The sequence below is a fragment of the Choloepus didactylus genome, chromosome 8 (genome assembly GCF_015220235.1).
Source record: "Choloepus didactylus isolate mChoDid1 chromosome 8, mChoDid1.pri, whole genome shotgun sequence".
NCBI lineage: Eukaryota > Metazoa > Chordata > Mammalia > Pilosa > Megalonychidae > Choloepus > Choloepus didactylus.
In genome coordinates, this window is record NC_051314.1 from 21,740,487 (window position 1) to 21,763,006 (window position 22,520).

The following is a 22,520-nucleotide window of genomic DNA, read 5'->3' on the forward strand; positions in this document are numbered from 1 at the left end:
TTTTGATTTTTTCGATTTTTCTCTCCATTCTTTCTTTTGTTCTTTCATTTTCTGTTCTGTGGACTTCTAGGACACTGAGACGTTGTTCAGCTTCCTCTAGTCTTGTATTGTGAATATCTGGAGTTTTTTTAATTTTATTTTGAAATAAATTCAAAGTTATAGGAACAGTTGCAAAAACAATACTAACCCCATACAAAGAATTCCATCATACCCTGACCCCACTCCCCCGATAGCTCAATCCACCAACCTTAACATGTTGTCACATTGCTATTTCTTTCCCTCCCTCCCTCCCTATCTATCATCCATCATCTGTTGCTCTGTCTTCTGAACATTTGAGAGCTAGCTGCACACATCCTTGAACATACACTATAATTCACTTATACACTTCCCATGAACAAGAACATTCTTTTATGGAATCCCATTAAGCGCAACTAAGAAGTACAACAGGTTCAACAATGATACAAAGATTACATTCTATATTTCCTTTACCTTATGTCTCAACTGTGTCCCTTTGAGCCACCTGTCCTCTATCCTCTAATTCCATACAAGTTCATCCTTGGCATTCAATCATCTATTTAGACTGTCTTTTTTTTTTTTTTTTTTTGGTTGTAGGAACATATATATATATAAATCTTCCCATTCCATCCCCTCCCTAGCCTTCCATTAGTGGGATTAATCACCTTTAGAATGTTGTAATGCTCTTTCCCACCATCCATTACTAGAAATTTCCCTTCACCTCAAACAGCAACTCCACCCTCATTTCTTAACTCCCCATTGCCCCTTCCTCCATTTCTCTTAACCCGAACTCTACAATTCATCTCTATGGTTACATTCTCTGATAGTTTTTTTGTGTTTGCTGTGGGGGTTAAAATTAACCTCTTAAATCCATATCAATCTTGTTTTTCTTTGATACCACCTCCACTTCAATAGGACACATAAACTATGTTCCTATACTCCTCCATTCCCCTACCTTTATATAGTTGTCTAAAATTACATATTTTACATTGAGTTCAAAACCACTGATTTGTCACTAGGGTTTGTATAATTTATATCATGTAGGAAGTAAATAGTGGAGTTACAGTTCAAAAATTATTGACTTCTATTTGTATTCCACTGTGGCTGGAGAACATTCCCTGAGTAAATTCAATTTTTTTTTTTTTAATTTCTTGAGGCTTGTTTTATGTCCCAGCTATGGTCCCTTCTGGAGAAAGATCCGTAATAGCTGGAGAAAAATGAGTGTCCTGGTGCTTTGGGATGTAAGGTACTACATATTTCTCTATATCTCTTTCTTCTCTCTGCTGTTTCTCTGTTGGTAGGGTTCTCTTTAGAATCTGAAGTAGGGCAGGTCTTTTATTGGCAAAGTCTCTCAGGATTTGTTTGTCTGTGAAAAATTTAAGCTCTCCCTCGAATTTGAAGGAGAGTTTTGCTGGATAAAGTATTCTTGGTTGGAAATTTTTCTCTCTCAGTATTTTAAATATGTCATGCCACTGCCTTCTCGCCTCCATGGTGGCCACTGAGTAGTCACAACTTAGTCTTATGTTGTTTCCTTTGTATGTGGTGAATTGCTTTTCTCTTGCTGCTTTCAGAACTTGCTCCTTCTCTTCAGTATTTAAGAGTCTGATCAGAATATGTCTCGGAGTGGGTTTATTTGGATTTATTCTATTTGGTGTTCACTGGGCATTTATGCTTTGTGTATTTATATTGTGTAGAAGGTTTGGGAAGTTTTCCCCAACAATTTCTTTGAATACTCTTTCTAGACTTTACCCTTCTCTTCCCCTTCTGGGACACCAATGAGTCTTAAGTTTGGACGTTTTATTTTATCTATCGTTTCCCTGAGATCTGTTTCAATTTTTTTTATTTTTTTTTTCCGTTCTTTCTTTTGTCCTTTCATTTTCTGTTCTGTGGACTTCTAGGACACTGAGATGTTGTTCAGCATCCTCTAGTCTTGTATTGTGATTATCCAGAGTCTTTTTAATTTGGCCAACAGTTTCTTTTATTTCCATAAGATCTTCTATTTTTTAATTTACTCTTGCAATGTCTTCTTTATGCTCTTCAGGGTCTTCTTGATGTCGCTTATATCCTGGGCCATGGTCTTCTTGATGTCCTTTAAATCCTTTGCCACGTTTTCATTCCTCAATTGTAGTTCTTTGATTAATTGTGAGAGGTACTTTGTCTCTTCTGATAACTTGATTTGTGTGTTTGGAGTTGGATTCTCCATATCGTCTGGTTTTATCATATGCATTAAGATTTTCTGTTGTTTTTGGCCTCTTGGCATTTGCTTTGCTTGATAGGGTTCTTTCAAGTTGTAAACAAAAATGTCTATCTAATTTTTCAGAAACACAGTTTGGTGGCGTACACTTTAACTACCCAGCAGATGGCATCTGTGAGTCACCTATAGCCCTGAAGTCAGTTCTCCACCTTGTCCCCCCAGTGTGTGGGGAAATGATTCTTGTGGGGTTCAGTTGGAGAACTCAGTTTGGGTGTGTTGCTGGAGCCCTGACTGTGGGACATGTGTATGGGTGGCCAGGGAGGAAGGACAGTTTTAATATTCAAATCCACCAGGTTCCCGGGGATTCAAGGCCCAGTTGCAATCCTCCAGGACCTCTGCCAAGGGAATGCCATGCTACGTCACCAGTGCACGCCATCCCTCAAGGGAAGCCCCGGGCTGCCGGGCTGTGCGGGGATGCTTTCAGCCTGACGCAAAGATGGCCAAATGGGGCATCTTTACACCTCCCTCCTCACACAGTTCCTCCTTCCCAGCTCCAGGACAACTGGCGGGGCTCTGGGCTGTCGGCACAGCCCCGGGCAGGAGTTCATCCAGCCCTCCAGGGAGCCAGCTGCTAAATGCAGGGTTTCTTTCTGCTTCTGGCTCTCTCCTCCGTTCCCCCAGCCCCAAGGGTATCTGCAGTGGGCTATCTTCCAGGCCAGACACTGAGAGGCCAGCCCAGCCCCCTCTTGCTGTGTTTTACTGAGTGGTTCCCACTATCGCAGGTGCAGCCGCTCCTGGGTTTTCCCTTTTTTTTTTTTTTTTTTAAAGAGCCTGTCGGTCTCCAAATGTCAAACCCTGGCTTTCCCAGACTGCCGCGCGGCTGCAGGTCTTCCAGCCAGCTTAGTCACTCGTTTCAGAATGCAGACTCCTGGTTTCACCAAGTATACGGCCCCTGTGGAACTAGGAGACCTCATTCAGCTGGTGCATCACTGTAACCGGTATTCTGGGTCACTTTCTAGTTTTTATCTAGTGTTTTTCATGGAGGTGTATTTTTGCCCTGTCTCACCTAGCTGCCATCTTAGTTTTTACACACACCCCACTTTAGTGACTACTTTGCTAGGGACCTGCACTCTGCTCCTTTTTACTGTATACAACATCAACTTGAATCCAACCCATTCTTAATACTTGGGAAAATCTTTGATTAAAGGATTGGTCTGGGTTACTGTGTTCTCCTGGTTCTAAAGGAATTCTCGCAGCACATTCAGACAAGGGGCTGTGTATCTAGGAGGGGGTTATCTGAACAGGAATGTAGCCACTTACATCTAAAGACCCTAAAGAGATTGATCCTGATTCTAGAAACTTCTTGGCTTTCATAAGACAATATAAAAGGAAAAATAGAGCACCCCACTCTCCCTAGAAAGCCCTGCCTTGATTAGATGATGGATGAGTTTTAGGTTTGTTTGTGTTTTAGGTTATTTGATTGCAAGGAGCAGAGCCTCACTCAGGCTGTGTTTTAAGAAGGGAGTAGGCAGGGAGGTTGCTATTCACTGGTAGTTATTATAAGCACACACGTGCCTGAAATTGGAGCCAGGAAGCTACAGGAATCAAGGCACTCTGGGACCCACTTCTCTAAGTGGGTGTCTGTCGCAGCCAGACTGGGCTCACTCTCGTGCTATCCCTGCTTTCCTGTCACCCTATCACTACTGACTGGTCAATCCTCTTGAAATACTCCAGTCCAAATTCTGCAGGGAGCCTGTCTGAGTCCTCAGCTATTTACCCTTCACCTCCTTGAATAGAGAGACAGCCTTGGGTTAGGGGCCGTCCACAGTCAGGCAAACGTTTGCAGTTTTGTAGTGTGTAAGAGCACAGACTTCAGAGCCAGACTGCACAAGTCAAATGCCAGAGCCATCCTTTCCTAGCTCGCGGACTTGATTATGTGAGTTATTTAATCGCTCTGTGCCTCAGTTTCCCCACTGTGAAATAGGGACATTAGTAGTACCTGATGCATATGATAGTTGTGAGGATTAAATGCATTAATGCTACAAACGGCTTAGAATCATGCCTGGCACATGTTGCATATTCAATAAATTTAGATATTAGGATGATATGCTTTCTGTTTTTTATTTGAATTTTTACATAGATGGAACATGCATGTGGTTTAAAATTTTAAAAGTACAAAAGTATCCCAGTGAAATGTTCCCTCCCCATGTATGTCCTTCAGCATCCCAGTTTCCTTCCCCAGAAGCATCCAAAGTTAGAAGTTCCATGGGTGGCCTCCCGGAGCTATTTTGTGCTTATATATGCATATGCATTTATTTTCCTCACTTTTTTACAAACAGGAAGCACAACAGATGCACTATGCTGAACTGTGCTTTTTTCAATTGACAGTATATCTTAGAGATCATTCCTTATCCATACATAAAGATCCTCTTCATCCTTTTTACGGCTGTGTAATATTCCACACTGAGAATGTACCATCATTTTATTTAACCAGCCTGCTAGGGATAGACACTTAAATTGCTTTCATTTTTTTATAATTATAAGCAATCCTACAATTAAACAATCAAATAAGCAAATTTTTTAAAATGTACATATGTCACTTCACACATATGCAAGTATTTAGAAGTATTTAGGTGACTTTTGGAAGCAGAAAATCATCTTCAACATTTCTCCCATTCTCTCACATTTCCTCTGCTATGTTTATCTCTTAGCTGTTTGACTATACCTGGTGTCCCTCATGATCTACATTTCCTCCTCTCAGGTACAAGTTCCCAAGGACTTGCCCATGGCTACCTTCTCTTCTTCCCCTACTCGCTTCTGTAAAAGCTCCTCTCCATCTGCTCTGTCTCTGCAAGTCAAGGCCAAAGCCATCCCTCTGGCCATAAGTGCTCTCCTGAACCCTAAATCCAAATCAAGGTCCAGCCCTGGTTGGACTCTTCTCCATGCATGTCCTGCTGGTACTTTGCACCTGTCATGTCCAAAAGAGAGCTCAGCTCCTTTCCTGGTGTATCTGCTCTCCTGTTGGACTTTCCTGCTTCACTTCATGATATCACCCAGCCTCACCTCCTCTGACTTCTCACCCAGAACATCATCCTTTCTTCCTCAGAGTTCAACTTTGCCTTCCTATTTCCAAGGCTAAGCATGGGTTCTCCTTAAGTGAAGAAACTCTTGACTAGTACCCAGCTTTTAACATCACCTCTTTACAGGAAATCTGACTCGTTGCTGCCAAATGGTCCCCCTAAAACATGCTTGATTATGTTATCCCTCTGCTCCAAAACCATCTGAGGGTCCCCATTTCCCACAGAATAAAATGTAAACTCTTGGCACAGAAAATTTGTTCTGGTTTGCTAATGCTGCCATTGTGCAAAACACCAGAAATGGATTGGCTTTTATAAAGAGGGTTTATTTGGTTACAAAGTTACAGTCTTAAGTCCATAAAATGTCCAAGGTAAGGCATCAGCAATAGGGTACCTTCACTGAAGGATGGCCAATGGCATCTGGAAAACCTCTATTAACTCAGAAGGCATGTGGCTGTCATCTTCTTCTTTTGCTCCCAAGTTGTGTTTCAAAATGGCTTTCCCCCAGGATGTTTCTCTCTAGCCATCTGGGGGTACTCTTAATTTCTCCGAGACAAACTCAAGTAGCAAAAGTCTGTTTTCAATGGCCGTCTTCAAAATGTCTCTCTTGGCTGCAGCAGCAAACTCCTTCTGTCTGAGCTCTTATCTAGTGCCCTAGTAAACTAATCAAGGCCCACGCTGAATGGGCGGGGCCACACCTTCATGGAAATTATCTAATCAGAGTTATCACCTACAGTTGGGTGGGTCACATCTCCATGGAAACAACCTAATCCAAAGGTCCCAACCTAATCAACACTAATACGTCTGCCCCCACAAGATTGCATCAAAGAACATGGCATTTTGGGGGACATAATACATTCAAACCAGCACAGTATTCAAAGCCTTATAAGATATAGCCCCAATGTCTCTTTATAGACTTACCTCCCCCTATCCCTCCACCTGCTCTGTGTTCTAGCCACACTGAACCATTCTCTGGTTCCCCAAACACGCCATGTCCTTTTCCCTCTCTGATCTTGGTTCACATTGTTCTTTCAACCCGAAGACCCTTTCCACACATCTCCGTCTCTGAAACTCCAGCCTCATGGTTCAGCTAAGATGCTACACCCCATGTGAAGACATCATCTCATTGGAAGTATCTGCCTCTCTTGTATACTCCATAATCCTTGGTACCTTGAATTTGACAGATCTCTTTCCTGAGAGCCCCTTTATATTGATGCAGGCAAACACTGAACTTCCTAACTTGGTTTCTTCCTGCCCTCTACCCTTGCCCATCTCCCCTACTCACATAGTCTATTCCTCACATAACAACCAGATAGTCTCTTAAATGTCAGATACCATCATTCCCCTGCTCAAGACGCTCCTTCGGCTTCCCATCACCCTTCATCCTTACCACGATGTAGCCTCGTTGGTTACCTCTCCAATGCCCTTCTTCCCTGGCTCACTCTGCTCCAGCCACAGTGGCCTCCTTGCTCTTCAGGACAAAGCTCCTTCTTGCCTCATAGCCTTCTGATTTGCAAGGCCCTCTTTCTAAAAGATTTGCAAGCCCTCCCACTCCCCGGGTCAGGTCTCTGCTCAAAGGTCTTCCCAGAGAGGCCTTTGTTGAGCCTCCAACCTAAATAGCTCCCTCGTAACTTTCCACCCACTAACCCTGCCTTATTTTCTTCATAGTATATAACACTACCTGAAATTAGGTTATATAATTTTTATTTGTTTATTTTCTGTCTTCCCAATAGAACATAATCTCCCCAAGAGTAAGGGCTTTGTTTTGTTCAATGCTATATCCAAGACTCCAAGCTGGCCTACAGTAGATGCTCAATAAATATTTGTTGAAGGAAGAAAAGAAAGTTAACACTGGCATTTTCCCTCATTGAGGAAGATACCAGTCCACCTGGGCTCCTTCACTCTGTCTCAACCATCTTAGGAGTCCCTGGGAGGAGTTCAGGAAAAATATGTTGAATGGGCAATTGCCTGTTTTCTGTTTATCCTATACTTGTTTCTCTTCTACTCCAGATTACAAGCTATCTGAGGACTGGGAACATCTATCAATGCCCCACATCACCTGTCACAGAGCCTGGCACTGTAGGCCAGTCGTTTGTTGATGTCGATTCAATTGTGTCCCTAAAGTGCATGGTAACCGCTGTACCTAGAGAGCATGCCATCAATATTTTTAAATCGCTGCTGAACATTTCCACTTAAACCTTCCATCACCGAGTTCATTATGAAGAAGGAACACACACATTAAACAAGAGAATCACCACTTGGGGAAGATTTGACCCTCATTTTGATTCATTGGATGATTTTCTGTTCAAAGCATTAGCAACCTGCTATTTCACTGTGCCACAATTATTTTGCTGAATACAGGATCAGAGCCACTTGCAGCGTGATTGGTTTTCTTTTTAAAGTGCCACCTTTCCTTTCTTAGAGGATGTGTCTTTGAACTACCATTTCAGGACATCTGGTTTCAGAAAGTTGGGCCTCCAGTGAAATGCAATAACTTTGATGAGAAGCACTTTTTGGAATAAGCACTTGAAGGAGGGAAGAAACTTTTCTTTCTGATCTGAGGTCACAAGAGAATGAAATTTTCAAGCACTTTTGCCCCATGAGAGAGCTAAAGTGCCCAGCTTAGCAGTTTCATTATAGGGAGAAGTGAAGAGTGGAAAGAAGAGGAAGAAAAGAATGTCGTGTTATTTAGTTAATTTCCTATGGAAACCTCCAAGCAAGCTACAGCTTGTGAGCTTGTGCTCCCCCCGGCCATCCACGTGCAAGCAGGACCAAGGTGATCAAGGTTTTTATTTAGTCCAGACATTTGCTTATTGTACACAAAGCCCAGGAGAATTTGTATTCTCTCTGATTCTCGGGAAATCAAATTTAGAAACAGGACAGGGAGGGAATTTTCTACAACCTAATGACTCCCATTATAAGCCAAAGGCAAAATGTTAGCTCAGGGCAGCGTGATAATGAAGTGGGTCATTAGCAGCTAGGAAATACCATTCCCACAGATCATTCGGCTCTGGTGAACCACGTGAAATTGGTTGGAAGAGTAGAGATTGCCAATTTACCCTGATCTCATGATTCTGTTGCAGAGCAAGAGCTGGCTGTTGTCACCAGTTGCCTGTTTGTCAGAAAACAAAAGAAGCTAAATGAAGCTGAAATGAATGTGGAAAAAAAAAAAAAATCTCAAAGCCACATGAAAGGGCAGATTTTTAAAAAGGTGATCAGACTCTAAGGGATGGAGCAGGCTTTCTCATTCACGAGTAATGTGCACACCCATTTTAAAGGAAAACATTCTTGCTCCCTTCTCCCCAAGAATTCATTCTCCCTGAGAAACTAATGTCTTATTTTGCTTAATAGCTGTGACCTGCAAATCATCATGCATGACGAGAAGTTTTGTCTTATCTTCATATCTGAGAAAGTTTTTTAAGATTACCATGGAAAACACATATTATATATTTTTAAATTCTGGTGGAACAGCAGATCCCAGTTTAAGAAATACTGTGTTCAGGAAGATCTGGCTTCTGTCAACTTCATCTTCTATCATATGGTCACTGGCTTAGAACTGACATTTCTGAAATAAGCATAGAAGTATGTTAACAATTATTTAGAGGTAAGAGAGGAAAATGCATACAAATTTGGAGCATGTTTTTAATTTAATTTTCTTCTATTTCTGTGAGCATGAAACAGCAGCTTTTATAAGGCTTGTTGAGCTAGTATTACAGGTTAAAACCTCCATTAACCAAAATACTAAAGGATGCATGTTTCCCTAACTGGAATTTTGGTGGTCAGACCTTGAAGATCAGGGAGACACACAGGCCATGAGGCCGTACAGCTCAAAGGCATAGAAGCAGTGATATGCCGGGTTGCTAATGTCGGCTCATGAGAGCTGATTGCTAAAGACTCAGTAATTTTGAGAGCTTGATGGTAAATTGATGGTAGCTTGAAATCTGCTACAGTGGAAATATTTACACCACAAAAATTGGCAAACACTACACACTAGCACACTTTACTGCAAAGAAGGTTTTTTTGGAGGCATGCAAAACTAGTCCTCTAAGAGCCAGCAAATTAAGCCTAGGAGTCCAGGCCAACGGAGAGGCATGTAGTGGTTTAGTGGTTAAGAACATTGGCCCTGGAGCCAGTCAGACCAGGTTCCTGATCCCAGATCGCCGCTTATGGTTGTATCACCTCAGCCAACCCACTTGGCTGAACCTGAATTTTCTCGCTTATAAAATGAGAGAATGATACCCACCTCACAGATTTGTGATGATTAGGTAAAACAGCATGTGTATAATCGTAACCTCACTTAAATATTTTGAATCTAGAACAGAGCCTGGCCCACAGGAACCACGTGAATGCTAGATGGGTGAATTCCCAGCCTGCGCTGTGAGCTCGGCTGCCTCATGGACTTCTGAGTCCAAACCACTTCTTATCCAATTCTGCCTCCTCCTTAAGGGTTCAGCCAGTGTCTCTATCCTTGATTACTGTCCTTATTGTTAAGCTCCTGTTTGCTTTCTCCACCCTCACCCCCCACTGGCTAAAGTCCTTTGGTCCTGAACTCCCAAGCCAAAGGGGATGGCTGGAGGTGCTGAGTTCATCTTTAATCAGTATGTTGAACAAGACTACTTGCAACATATTCAAAATACAGTTTTATCTTTGTCTCTGGCCATCCCTTTAAAAGTGATTCCGTGAATGATCTGGTAGATCCTCAAAAGTTTAAACATAGAGTTACCATACAACCCAGCAATTCCACTCTGAAATATATATACCCAAGAGAAATAAAAACATAAATGCACATAAAAACTTGTTCATGAACTGTCAGACTACAACCCAGTACCCTTGTTTCTGGAAGAAGAGTGTATAAGTATATAGCTTATACAGTGTGACCGTATATTGTAGAAAACTTTGTGGCTCATACTACATTTATCCAGTGTATGGACAGATAAGTAGAAAAATGGGGACAAAATTAAATGAATAATAGGGGGTAAGGGGGAGATGGGTTGTTATGAGAGTTCTTTTTTACTTTTATTTTTCTATTTTTTTTGGAGTAATGAAAATGTTCAAAAATTGAATGTAGTGATGGATGCTATGATGATCCTGTGAACAATTGTTGTACACTTTGGATGATTGTATGGTATGTGACTATATCTCAATAAAATTGCAGGGAAAAAAAGCAAACTGCAATAATACAGTGAAACAGAAAAAACAAAAACAAAACGAAACTTGTTCATAAATGTTCACAGCAGCATTGTTCTTAACAGCTAAAAAGTGGAAACAACCCATATGTCCATCAACTGATAAACAAAATGTGGCATATCCACACAATGGAATATTTTTCGGCCATATAAATACATGCTACGATGTGGATGAACCTTGAAAACATTATGCTACATGAAAGAAGCCAGTCACAAAAACCACACATTCTATGAATCCATTTATATGAAATGCCCAGAATAGGCAAATCTATAGAGACAGATAGTAGATTAGTGGTCATCTAGGGCTGGGGAATTTGTGGGGAAACAGGGATTGACCACTAACAGGTACAGGGCTTCTTTCTGAAGTGATGAAAATGTAAAATTTGTTGTTGTGCTTGTTACACAACTCTGTGAATATATTAAAAACCATCGAATAATACACTTTAAATAGGTTAATAGTATGGTGTGTGAATTCTCTCTCAATAGAGCTATTTCAAAAAGAAAAAGTGATTCAATGGTGATAATCTTCCTGTCCTCATGGAGAAAAACTGGCAGACCCTTGATTTTTCTGCATATACTTAGATAATGTCCTATTGTCATTGTAAGTCACAAATACAAGGCCAGTTTAGAAGTTAGAAAGCTCAGTTTCAAGACTTAATGTTAAATCTTCTTCCCTCCCTAGTTTGGGTTTGCTTTAGGCTGGAAATCTGAAGTTTGCAAGAGAAATATAACTGGCTTCTTCCTGAATCTCCACCTTGAGCTTTTGTTCTTACCCTGTGCCCACTTGTAAGCCAGTTTCTGATCTCAGCAGCATGGAAAGGAGAAGAGGAAAGAGCAGAAAATTTCATTTGAGTTTCCCTCATAGGGTTCTGTGCCCTTTGGACCTGGCAGATATTTAAGTAGTATTTCTCATGGGCCCTTAGGAGAGAACTACCTCTGGACTGTCTCTCCTGCAGTCCCCTAAGCCCAGGGAAACACATGTCAATTCTAGAGAGTCGTTGACCAGACCCGAGAATCTCACATCCACCTTCATCCTGTTGGGGTCCCTTAGCCCCTCCGGGAAGCCCTACTGGAGGTTCCCCCAGACAGCCTCAGATAGTCCTGTTCTTCCATGTGGCACATGTCTGGCCCATGGGGGTCAGTCACCCAGCCTGGGGGTGCAGGCTCACCCCAATGTGGCAGCCATCTCCCAGCTCCACCACAAAGGAGAGAACATCAATTCTTTTGACCTCAAGACTTTTCCCAAAGCTGACTCAGTCCATGGTGTCTCACAATTGCAAGCTCCCCAAGAGGTCTCCTGTGAGCGCCCCTTTCACTAGACTCAAGGTGAAGGAGATGGGCCCCCCCATCCCTTCCATCCTGGTGTGAGTAACTCTCCAAGGAACCTGCTCCACAAATTCCACTCTTCCATGCTCTGACCACTTTTTATATCTTTGATCTGATTGAGGGATTCAAGAGTCACAGACTAGTCTTGGAGGCTTACCAGTTCAATTCTGCAATTTTAGTGTGATGCCCAACCTTGAGAGAAAAGTCTGGGCATGGTAAGTACAAATGCCATGCTAACTTGTCACCTGGCCTGGGTTCTGGGCAGTCTCTGCTATCAGGGGACAGGCCTACTTAGCAACTCCTCTTAAATAAGTTCACAGTTAGCAACTGGGTAAAGCTGCCTTCTTGAAAAAATAGCTACATGGGTTAGTCAGGGTTTTTACAGGGAGAAATGATAGGGACATGAGAAAGGACCTCACCTAATTTTTCTTCGACCTTTTATAATATGCTCTCTCATCTTCTTATTTACTCCTTTATCCAATTACTGTTAACAAAGACAGAAGTTTAGTGGCCAAGGTATTTAGTCCACAAATCTAGGGTGCAAGCTATGTCACAATATTTAATTTCTCCAAATAAAATGCAATCTGCTTCCAAGCTCTCCAGGCTTCTCCTGACTGGTGGGAAACATTCTGGGAGCTCAGCAATTTGGGTGTCTCCCTCTCCGTTAGGTAATTCTAGAATTCTGGAATTAGTGATGTCAAAAACTGGGGTGGGAGGCACCTTATCACTCCGTGGTGGCGGGCCACTTTACCACTCACTGCCCCTGCACGGTGCACCTGCCAAGCACTGGTCTCCACCATCCATCCCGGGGCTGTTGCTCCATAGGTGGGATCAGAGACACCCCTCCCCCACCCAGGAAAGCTCTGCATGGCATATTGATGCAGCATCCTGCAGCCACCCCCCATCCTGGGCACCTTCAGGCCTTTAGCTTCTGGTACCCATTTCCACACTTCTCCCCAGTCTTGAACGATGCTCAAACTTCCTCCCAAGTCTGGGCACCCCCACCCACCCCACCCAAAAGCTCTTTCCTTCCCACGGTTACCCCTAGCAAGTCTTTAGAAATCCAGTGCTGACCTGATTCCTGGGGGTGGGAGGGGGGATAGTAGATGCTAACGTAGCTATTTTCTCTCCTACCCCCTTTATAATTTACCTTCTCTTGGTTTCCTAGAGCTGCCATAACAGGTGGCTTAAAACAACAGAAATTGATTGTTTCACTGTTCTTGAGGCCAGAAATTCAAAATCAAGGTGTCAGCAGAGCCACACTCCTTCTGAAATCTGTAGGGAGGCACCTTCCCTGTCTCTCCCAGCTTTGGGTGTTTGCTGCAATCCTTGGCACTGTTTGGCTGGCAGCTGCAGCACTTCACTCTCTGCTTCTGTCATCACAGGGGATTCTCTCCTGAGTGTCTGTCTGTCTCTGTGTCCAAATTGCCTCTTCTTATGAAGATACCAGTCACATTGAATTACAGTCACCCTAACCCAGTTTGGCCTCATCTTGACTAATCACATCTTCAAAGACCCTATTTCCAAAGAAGGTGACATTCATGGGACCAAGAATTAGGACTTGAGCTTCTCTTTTTGGGGGACACAATTCAACCCATAAGACACCCTGCTACAGAATCTCGGCAAACCTCGAGGCTCAGTGAAAGGACTCATGTCCTGTTCAACAGAGTACTTCTGGGCATGTGGATTCTTGGATACCACCAATGACAAGATTCAAACCACGGGTAACAAGGCAAGCTGGTAAAGGAGACATAGCTGGGAAGACTCCTTTTTCAGTGCTCTTCTCTCTGTACCTGGAAGGCCTGCCCAGTTGGACAGCTGGCAGTGCCCCTGGGAGCACAGCCACTGTCCCCCTGCCCCCAGCCCAGGCAGGGGGTTTTGTAAGTCACACACATGCCACAGAGGGTGCAGACGTCTTGCTGCTCAGACCACACCTACACAGTCCCAGCACAATGCAGCCCTGCACCCAAGTAAATTTCAGAGTTAGAATTTTGTGTAGAAAGGAAAAAATGACTATTGATTTCTACTCCCTGAGAAGAAATGAGACAGGCCTTTGCCCTACTTATATTTTATTTAAAACCCTCAGTTCCATCAAAGCTGTCTGTGTACTGACCTCTGACAGCTCATTTCATCCTTGCCTGGAAATCTCACCATCTTCCTTCCCACCACCTGAAAACACTAAGGCCCAGCTCCTCTTCCACCCCTCCTTGGAGCCTCTAGTGATCATGTCAGCACGGGGGGCGGAGTGGTGGATGGGGCTTTTGCACCCCTCTGACTCCTAATATCACTGTTATCTGTGCCCCGCTTTGGCTCCCAAATCAGATTGGCATTTTCATCTGCTTGTTTTAGTGTTTTATATATCTTATCAACTCAAGGTCAGGGACTATGTCCTCCACTTTATAGCTCCCAGCTCTTCCCTGCCATACAGCCTGGGGCATTGTTTTGATAATGATGTACTGTGTGTCAAGAACCGAATTAAGTGCATATATGCATCCCTTCATTAATCCTCACGGCAAACCTAAAAGTTGGGACAATTACTACCCCCACTTCATAGAGAAGGACATAGCAACTTGCAGAGGCTGAGTCTCCAGTCTGAGGTCACAGCGAACGTGGCAGAGCCAAGTTTAACGTGGGTCCCTCTGGCTCCAAAGCCCAGACTCTGTTTCCACGAGCTACCACAGGTCAGGTCACACAGCGTAAAATGGAGAGCGTCTCAGTTTCCAAGGACTGCCATCACAAAGTACACAAAGTGGGTGGCTTCAAACAACAGAAATGTATTGCCTGGAAGCTAGAGGTCCGAAATCTGTAGGGAAGACCCCTTCCTTGCTCCTTCCTGGCTTCGGGTGGGTTGCCAGCACTCCTTGGGCTTCAGCCTTTGCCTCAGTTGTCTTGTGGCCTTCTCCCCTCTGCCTGTCTTTCTGAGTCCATTTCTCCCTTTGTAAAAGAACGTCAGTCGTGTCGATTTAGGGTTCACCCTAGAAGGATATGACCTCCTTTTAATTTGCCTAATTCTGTCTATAATGACCGTATTTCCAAATAAGGCCACTTTCTGAGGTGGTGGGATTAGCACTTCAGCATAACTTTTTGGGGGGACACCATTCAATTCATAACAAAGGGCAAGGGGTGCCTCTTAAATATTTCTTTTATAGACAAGCAGTAGTCACAAGAAAGACTCTTAAAACTCAGAAAGCCAACTTGCCCCAATCTGACTGTTCCGAGCAGAGGAGTCCTGATCCCGGAGCCCCCTCTCTTTCTTCCACACCCTTATGCTCCATTATAAGATAAAAATACTCCTTTTGGAAATTTAGTCTTTTTGTACTTCTCTAGTACAGAACAAACCACCCTTTAGCAAAACCCAAAATAGTAATTTTCTGTGGAGTGGATAATCACTCACTGCAGTAAACTGGAACATAGTGTGGTTACAGCAGTAGAAACGTAAGGAAGATTCTGCTCTTTCTCTCCGTATATAAAAAATATACATGTGTGACTGTGTGTACACACTGTGTGTATACAGACTTTCCAGTTCACCTAACTTATAAATAAGAGCCTCTCCTCACTGGGCCACCCACCCACTACCCCTCTAACCTCCCTTTCATAGCCTAGAGCAGAGCCATTTCTGTGACTGTTATTTATAATCTTCAGCTTTAAAAAAAATCCACGTCCTGGAAAATTTTTGAACAGTGTGGCATTGACAAGGCATGAGGGAGGTTGAGAGAGAGAAAGAACGGGAGGGGGCAGAAATGGCTGAGGCTGCCACCCGCCCAGCACTGTTCACATTTTAACAGAGGTCAGTTCCACAGACGTTTACTGAATGCTTATTGCTTGCCAAACATTGTGCTAGTGGCGGAGATGCAAAAATGAAGAAGAATTGGTGTCCAGCTTCAAAGGCTCATAGAGATGAGGTAAACAAACATGTGAGAATAAACAATCATAAAGAGATATGGAAGGTTAAATAAAATAGCAAAAGAATCTAGTGCTAAAAGAATCATCTTACGGAAGAAGCTTCTAGGGGCCTTGCAGCAGTCAGACTGTCCTGGTATCATGTCCCACCTCCATTACCCACCAGTCAGCTCTGTGTCTTAGATCCTGCATCTGTAAAATGGGCATAATATTCATATTTATAGCCCAGAGTTTTAGGATTAGAGAAGATAATGCATATCAAACAGTTATTATTGTCATCTCTGTTTTACAGATGAAGAAAATGTGATGCTCCAAAGGAGAAGACATGAGCCCAAGGCCAAACAGCCAGGAAATAATGGATCCTGGACTCAACCCCAAGTCCAGTTTGCTTTTAAAGCCACAATCCTATATGGTTTCCTAAAGTCACATAACTCATTGTGTTGTAACAACCAATATTGGTCTCTGTGGTACTTTGAAGCTGTTACGTATCCTAGAAAAGATCGTGTTCTTTTAATTCATTCCTGTAGGTGTAGACCTATTGTGGGTGGGGCCTTTTGAGTAGGTATTCCAATCGAGAGGTGACCCATCTCTTTCAAAGTATGTCTTAATCCTCCTACTGGAGTCCTTTAGAAGAAGATAAAGAGCACAGAAAACAGAAACACCCAGAGAAGCTAAGAGAACCAGAGACAAGGACACACACAGCAACTGAGAGAGGAAGCCACTGAGGGCAGAAGCTGAAGGAAATGAAACTCGGGAGAGAAGGACCAGCAGACATTACCATGTGCCTGGCATGTGACAGAGTTGCTGAGGATTGCTGGTAGCCAGTCCTTGGGGAGAAGGTATTGTCCTGTTGATGCCTTGATTTGGACATTTTTCACAGCCTCAGAACTGTAAACTTGTAAGCCAATAAATCCCCATTGTAAAAGCCAACCCATTTCTGGTATATTGCATTTTATCAGCTTTAGCCAACCAAAACAGTCTCCCAACCTCCTGAGTTAGGTAGATAAGAGTTAAACCGAGGGCTCATAAAGAATTGACATCTTTGGGTCCCTCTGCTAACTTAGTTGTCCTTGTGTCCTTTGGGACTTGGCTCCTATTAATCTGAGGAGGTGGAGTAAGGGGTCAATCTATTGCTATTTCTGTCCCTGGTTTTAATCTCCCCCACAAATAGAACACCTTTAATGAAATGTATAACATGTTGGCTCAAACATGTGATATTGTATGTCATTAGAACAGACTGCAGAGACCTATGGAATTGATTTCTATTGTCTTTTCAAAAGAATCAAAAGCTATTGTAGTTTGTCTTCCTTTATGTCTAAATCCATTATAAATGGCCTAAAATTGGATTATCTTTCCATATACCTAGACCACCAATTTGGTTACCTTTTCAAGGTTTTCGTGCCTTTTAATGAAATATTGATTAGAGCTATTATTCAATCTCCAGTATTTGAGATGTTTTGTATGCAGCCAATAGCTAACACTGAACCAGAAAAATTATGGCATATCAGAAAAATTATGGCATCAGTTGAAGTGAAGAGAAGTAAAAATTTGAAGCATCTCATAATACATTACATTTTCAAAGGGTAGCAATTTGTATTTTATCCAACCTTTACAGGATTGTGGTCTTTATTCAAATAAGTATTAGATAGATTTTAGAAATGATTGAACACTTCTGAATACTGAAATATGTGAAATAGTCACATAACCAAACACTTAATACATTATATATGTATATACACATACATATATACATTTTATTATGTATTTGTATATAAAATTAGGAAAGGCAGACATAGAATTTTTAGCAAAAAACATACTCATTGATCATGTAACATTTAATAAAATAATGCAGATGCTTACCTCTTTATTACTTCTTTCTACCTATATCAGACTAGTCACTATTCAGATGAAGTTCCATCTTTGGAGATAGAATCAGTAACCTAATGACATTTTAAAAAATATCTCATTATTCTTTCAATTTCCATTTCTTTTATTACTAGGTCAGTGCCTTCCCACAAGCTTAATAGCCATTTGTATTTCTTCTTTGTATATTTTGTGTACATACATGTTCTTTGCCTATTTTTTAGCCATTTGTATTTCTTCTTTGTATATTTTGTGTACGTGCATGTTCTTTGCCTATTTTTCTGTTGGGTTTTCTTTTTAATAGAGTTTATTTGTTTTGGGTCAGTGTTTCTCAGTTGTGGCTGCTCATTTGAATCACTGGGGGAGATTTAAGACTTACCAATGCCAAGGCCCATGACATGGAATTTTAATACAGGATTACAGATCTACTATTTACACTCACTACTAGAGAGAGAGTTACAAGACTTGGTGATAGTAAACTGCATGTAGCAAATCAAGAGAGAGATTTTTCCAAGTTTCCAACATGTGGAGCTCAAAAGGGCCAGTGCCACTTGACCTACATCAAGTTATGATGGCTATTTGGTGCCATGCTATCTCACTTGAGAAATAGATTTAATTAAGCCAAAGAAATGTATAACTACCACATGAATAGCTAACATTTTGAGGGCGCTTTCCTATGTCAGGCACTCTTCTAAGCTCTCTGACTGTGCTGACTCAGTCCTCACAACAACTCTGCAAAGTAGAGAGCAGCACTATCCTCATTTTGCAGATGGAGACAATAAGGGATTGAGCGATTTATCTGCAGCAGCATGACTAGTAAATGGCTGAGCGAGATTTGAACACAGGTAGTCTGGTCTCCGAAGTCCAGGTTCCTAACCCCTATATGTTGGTGTCGCTCAATGACAACAGCATAATAATTTAAATAACATTATTTTTAAGCTCTTAGTATGTTTGAGGCAGTATCATGAGATTGCTTTATATCTTACTTCATTTAATCCTTACAGCAACCAAGTGAAATTGGGTTCACTAATTCCATTTTACAGGTGAGGAGCTTAGAACTTAAATAGTCTTAGTTTTGTCTCGTTGCTTGTTTCTGCTTTCTTTCCTCTAGCCACTGAGTTGTTGCTGTTAGAAGATAGACATAGGGTGAATGCTTGCGAACACAGAATCGCTAGACTAGAAGGGAATTAAACAACAACTAAGCCCAAACCCTGATATTAGGCTTTACCCTCTTCTCTATTACTTATGACTGGGCTTGAACCTCTGCTAACTTCTAGACCTTCTCCTCTGGATGGAAAACTTGTAATCTATTTCAAAGAAAAAACTTTCCTCATTTAAAGAAGCTGAAATAAAACAAGATGAGGCCATTTATTATTTATTTTTTATCTAAAAGCAATGAGAACAACTCGACAACAGACACAATTCCATTTAAAAATAGCAAAGGACTTGAATAGACATCTCTTCAAAGAAGATATACAAATAACCAATAAGCTCATGAAAAATTGCTCAACATCATTAGCCATTAGGGAAATGCAAATCAAAACCACAATGAGATACCATTTCACACCCAGTAGCATGGCTATTACTAAAAAGAAAAGAACAAGTGGTGACAAGGATGCAGAGGAGTAGAAACATTTGCACATTACCAGTGAGAATGTAAAGTGGAAAACAATTCGACAGTTCCTCAAAAAGTTAAACCACTTGGCCTGGCAATTCTACTCTTAGGATACACCCAAAAGTACTAAAGAGAAGAACTGCGACACCAATGTTCATAGCAACATAGTTCACAATAGTCAAAAGGTAGAAACAACCCAAGTGGCCATCAACAGAGGAGTGGATAAACAAAATGTGGAATATTATTCAGCTGTAAAAAGGGATGCAATGCTGATGATATATGCTACAACATGGATGAAACTTGAATACATACTTAGCAAAATAAGCCAGACACAAAAAGACAAATATATTATTCTACTTATATAAACTATCTAGAATAGGCAAATTAATAGAGCCAGAAAGTAGATTAGAAGTTATCAGGGGCTAGGGAGCATGGAAATGAGGAGCTATTGCTTATTGAGTTTGAAGTTTCTGTTTGGGATGACAGAAAAGAATGGGTAAATGATGGTAGTGCCGTTTGCACACATGGTGAATGTAATTAATACCATTGAATGGCATTAATGGTTAAAATGGAAAATTTTTGATACATATATGTTACCATAATAAAATATTTTTAAAATATCAAAAAAAGCTATGAGAGTTCAAGATTACCCCCAAATCTCTTAATTTTCTAAGCCATATGAAGCTAAAGAAGAAAAGGTAGTGGTACTGTTTGCCTACTCAAACTAAAGGCAAAGTGACTAGCAGAGATGGCCCTGCTTTAACAGTGAGGCTTCTATGGAGAGTGTGAAGGTTTTAAGCCAGGCCTGGAGACGGTATACAACACTTCTTCCTGCATCCTGTTTGCCAGATCCCAGTCACAAGTTTCAACCTGATTGCAAAGGAAGCCGGGAAATGTAGTCTTCATCTGTCACTAGGGAGAGAAGAAGAAAACAGGCTTTGAGAAATACATAAGTTGTCCATATCCCCAATTACAACGATTCCTACAGTTCTACTCCTAGATTTACACTTCATATTTGAGGAGGCAGTTCTGAAAATGAACTAAATGAATTGTATCCCTAGCACCTAACACTATATCTGTAACATATTGTAGAAGGGTAGTAAATAGTTGTAATGAATGGATGAATTTACCTCCTAAATTTGGAAATGACAAGTCCATAACTCTATAAGTCTGGGATATGGGAACAAGAAAAGAAATTCCCCTTGACCTGGAACCCAAAGTTGGTCCCCCACCAACTTGCATTTCTTCCCCAGAGCATTTATGGATAAAAGGTTACATTAGAGATCGTGGAACAGAAAAATTAATTCTAGAACAGGGGCATTAGTCTTGATTTTAACACTTTCTAGGTATGTAGCCTTTAGCAGAGCCCTTAGATTCCTTATCTATAAATGGTGATGGGGGTAAGTAGAGGGGCACTATCCAGGTGCCTATCCCATGATCCATTCAACCCTCTTCCTTTAACAGGACCCCAGTTGATTGTAGGTGGCAATGTGCTCAGCCCCAGGGGATTAATTATGATTGGTGGAAGCCAATGGCAATTTTTTCTTTTTGACAGTATGTCAGTCAGTGTACTCCAGAGAAACGGAACCAGTAGGAGATATATAGACACACATACTAAGAGATTTATTTTAAGGAATTAGCTCATGCAATTGTGGGGGCTAGAAAGACCAAATTTGTAGGACAGGCCAGCAGATTGGAAATTCAGGAAGGAGTTGATGTTGCAGTATTAAGCCCAAAATCTGTAGGGCAGACTGACAGGCTGGAAACTTGGGCAGGATGTTATGCTTCAGACTTGAGGCAGAATTTCTTATCTCTGGGAAACCTCAGTCTTTGCTTTAAGGCTGTCAGCTGATTGGATGAGGCCTACCGACATTAGGGAGAGTGCTCTCCTTTACCTAAAGTTAACTAATTGTAGTTGTTAACCACATCTACAAGACATCTTCACAGCAACACCTAGGTTAGTGTTTGATTAAGCAACTGGGTACTATCACCTAGCCAAGATGATTCCTCAGACTTGTCATCACAAACAGCGATTAGTCTAAAGTAGGTTTGTGACCAGGTTATGGCTAATGAGGATATAAGGGAGGGACTGCTGAAGGCTTCTTGAAAACAGAATGTCCTCTCTCATAAAAGGAAAGCTACACAAGGAGAAGGTCCTTTGGGCCCTACCCACTTCCTTTTCCTTGGGATGCTGGAATAAGAGGCTGTGATACCTGGAACGGCTGCAGGTGGCCTAGGACCTTGGGAGCAGACATGGTAAACACACAGAAGATGGCAGCACTGGAAGACTGGAGAAGCCAGGGTCCTCACTGACATTGTTGAGCCTCTGAAACAACCCTGGAACAACCTATTTCCTGTCTTCGTGTTACATGAAAAAAAGTGCACTCCTATTGTTTGAACCACTTTATTTGCATATTCTGTTACTTGCAGATAAGGACATTCATAACTAACACAAGGTAGATGACTTTTAGAAGACTTTCCAGCCTCAAAATTGTCAGACTCTCAAATGAAATTTCAAGAGGAAAAAAAAGGTGATTGTCCTGGAATATATGAAAGGATGGGAAAACTTCAAAAGGGGAAAGAAAAAAATTGAAGTTGGCTAAACCTAGATATATCGACCAGGTGACAAGCATGGCATAAAGAGCTAAAATGCAAATTAGAGTGCACATAGAAACAGAAAATTGGGCCAGATCCCCATGGAGGATAGAAAAGAGCTGTAGGAACAGAATTAGAGAGTAAATATAACCTAAACAAATGTACAAATTAATCAAGAAAGAAAAGACCATAAAAAACCCTTTTAAAACTATATTCATTTAAAGTAAATGTTGTCTTTTGATGAGTAAAAGAATATTTAAAACAGATGACTTTAAAATGGTCTCTTCCCATCTAAGTTTTAGGGGATTATGGTTGCTTTTTGTGTAAGTGCCATCTTACCAGGAAAGATATCCTATGGCCAAATGGTTAGAACAAGTTGAAAGGCAAACCAGTGTAGGGAATGGAAGACTTGAAGATTGTTTATGGTTTTATACAAAACAAAGTTATTCAATACCTATGTCTGATTCTGTAGTTAGGCATTAACCTTTTTTGTAGAAAAAGTATGAGCATTTTCTGGTACAATATCTGGCATATATAAGGTACTCCATAAATGTTGGTTGAATCTGATTTTGTAGGATGTATTTTAAGTGACTCTGTTCTATTTAGAGCAATAATCAAAACTAACTGATGGACATCAGTTACAAGAACACTTCTGGAGTCTTCCAGAGGGGACATAAAGACCTCAGGTCCAGCCTTGAAGAATAGATTGAATCTAGAACCCTGTTATTTGGTATTTTGTGGGTTATACT